The sequence below is a fragment of the Furipterus horrens genome, unplaced genomic scaffold (genome assembly GCF_987537825.1).
Source record: "Furipterus horrens unplaced genomic scaffold, mFurHor1.1.pri manual_scaffold_5, whole genome shotgun sequence".
Classification (NCBI taxonomy): domain Eukaryota; kingdom Metazoa; phylum Chordata; class Mammalia; order Chiroptera; family Furipteridae; genus Furipterus; species Furipterus horrens.
This window is the reverse complement of record NW_028327175.1, coordinates 178951753-178954621: the sequence shown is the minus strand read 5'-3', so window position 1 is coordinate 178954621 and position 2869 is coordinate 178951753. Positions and strand designations below refer to the sequence as shown.

The 2869-nt window shown below is 36.0% G+C and overlaps 1 pseudogene; it reads right to left on the bottom strand.

Moving 5' to 3' along the window:
* Positions 1-2249: 2249 nt before the first annotated feature.
* Positions 2250-2625, bottom strand: LOC150010465 (large ribosomal subunit protein eL31 pseudogene; annotated as a pseudogene).
* Positions 2626-2869: the final 244 nt, after the last annotated feature.

Here is a 2869-nt window from a genome sequence, read left to right as displayed (position 1 = left end):
TTGGACTCTTCTGTTTTGGACCACTATCCACCTGTCCTAATCACCCAAAGGTCAGGTACCAGGGAACTAGGGAAAACTCCTCTGCTTCAGAGCTCACCAAGATTATTCAAACTAGCTAGTCCAAAGCCTGCTCATCTCTCCTACCCATTGCTTCCTGCAGAAACCACAATAAAGGCTCTTGCCCATGTTTCTCCCACTCTCTCTGCCTTCTGACAGACTCTGGTACTTCCCTATCTGGCCCCGCATGTGGTTTTCCATGCCCTCTGTTTCTCAGGATCTGTGAGTATAAAACTTTGTTTCATGACATTTATTTCCATGTCTTTGGGTCTTACCGCACCTGAGTAAAACAAATCCTTTTACCCTTAAAACAAACATTTAATAATTACTTTAGTGAAAGTCAATAGGTGATAAACCCTTAGTCTGTATGTATAACACTCTTTCATTAGCACTTAACAGGGAAAGTTTATCTGGTATAAAACTCTAAATTGAGTCCATTACTCTCTGCCCTTTGGATGATATTACTCCATTGTCTTTGGCTCTCATTGTTGCTGATGAAAAGCCTGTCATCGGTCTAATTGTTCTATTAGCAATTTTTGTTTTCTCTCTGGAAGCTTTTTACCCTTGATGTTCTGCAGTTTTATTACTGTTTAGTTAGGTATAGATTTGTCTTTCTTTATGCTGACTGGTACTAATAGTGCCCTCTGAGAACACTTTATTTAATTCTGGAAATGTCTCAGGTATTATATGCATCTTTAAATAGGTATTTTCTTCATTCCCTGCTTCTGTAACCACTATTAGATAACTGTTAGAACATCTCGAAGCAGGCTTCAAGTCATAACTGCTTTTTCAAATATATCTTAATTTATTTTTACCTGTATCCTGTGTCATGGGTGAATTTCTCAGTACTATCTTCCAATGGTTTAATGTTTTCAATTAGTTTCTATGTAGAATTTATTCTGTCCAATGAAGTTTGTTTTAAGTCTTTTTTTAAAGAGCATTTCAGGTTCACAGCAAAATTGAGGAGAAGGTACAGAGATTTCCCATACCCCCCTTCCCTTATACATGCATAGCCTCCTTCCTTATCAACAGCCCCACCAGAGAGGTACATTTGTTACAATTGATAAACCTACACTGACCCACCATAATCACCCAAAGTCCATAGTTTACATTAGAGTTCACTTTTAATATAGCACATTCTATGGGTTTGGACAAATGTATAATGACATGATCCATCATTATGGTTACATACGAATATTTTTGCTGCTCTAAAAAGTCTCTGTGTTCTGCCTGATTTTTCCTCTCCACCATCATCTGCCCTAACCCCTGGCAATCACTGATTTTTTTGCTGTCTCTGTAGTTTTGTCTTTTCCAGATGTCATGTAGTTGGAATGATACAGTATGTAGCCTTTTCAGTTTAGCTTCTTTCACTTAGTAATATGCATTCACAGTTCCTCCATGTCTTGTCATGGCTTGGTAGCTCATTTCTTTATAGTGCTGAATAATAGTCCATTGTCTTGCTATGCCAAAATTTATTTACCCATTCACCCACTGAAAGATGTCTTACTTGCTTCTAAGTTTAAGCAATTATGAATAAAGTTGCAATAAACATTCATGTGCAGGTTTTTGTGTGAACATAAGTTTCATCTCCTTTGGGTAAATACCGAGGAGCATGGCTGCTAAATCATATGGCAAAATTATGTTTTAATTTTATAAGAAACTGCCAAACTATCTTCCAGAGTGGCTCTAGTGAGTTTTTAAAAAATTTAAATGACCATACTTTTCCAAGATTTCTAAATTGTTTATATCCACCCAATATTTCATTTTTGTATGTATTCTTCATTTCTGCTTATTTAAAATTATTTTTATTTTTAGCAAGTGCTATTTTAAAACTTTTTTGAGCAACAATAATTTTTGTCAGACTGCTTTATGAACTTAATTTTATTTTATTTATTTAAAATTATTTATTTATTTATTTGTTTGTTGATTTTTTTGTTTTTATTTATTTTTTAGAGAGAGGGGAAAGGAGAAAGAGAGGGAGAGAAACATCACTGTGTGGTTGCCTCTCACTCGCGCCCCCAACTGGGGATCTGACGTGCAACCTAATCATGTGCCCTGACTGGGTGAACTTAATTTTATATAGAGTGAATTCATGTTTCAATTATTTATTTTCCTGACTTTTTTTTCAGTATTTGCATTCACCCTTAAACTATTTTTTTGGTAGTTCTATAACTTTATTTGACAGTCAGAAGTTAGTTCTCATCCACATTAACTGTTTGTAAATTTTGAAAGTGATGACAGGTATGTAGGTGACCAACATACAGAGCTTGTTTGGTGAATCTTTATCCTCATCACATTTTCTGGGCAACCACACCTAGATATGGTATGGGGCATTACTTATTCTTTTGGCCCAGACAATTTATTGAGCCTGAAGTCAATGGGTACATCCAGAGTTCTCATCTCCTCCATGGCAAATTTCTGGATCCCTTTGAATGTTTGAGGGGTACACTTCTTGAAACCCAGTCCATGGATGTGCTTGTGAATGGTGATGGTGTATTCTCTGGTCACTACCTTGTTTATGGCACAATGGCCCTTCTTCCTCTCACCACCCTTCTTAGCAGGAGCCATTATACCAGGCCCAAGCTGGAAAGAAAGCTAAACAATTTTTTAAACTTTTTTATATTTTATTTTTCAATTATAGTTGGCGTTCAATATTATATTAGTTTTAGGTGTACAGCATGGTGGTTAGATATTTATATAACTTAAAAAGTGATCCCTCCCGTAGAAGTTTAGTACCAACCTGGCATGTAGTTATCACCATATTGACTCTGTTCCCTATGCCGTACTTTATATCCCCATGACTATTTTATAA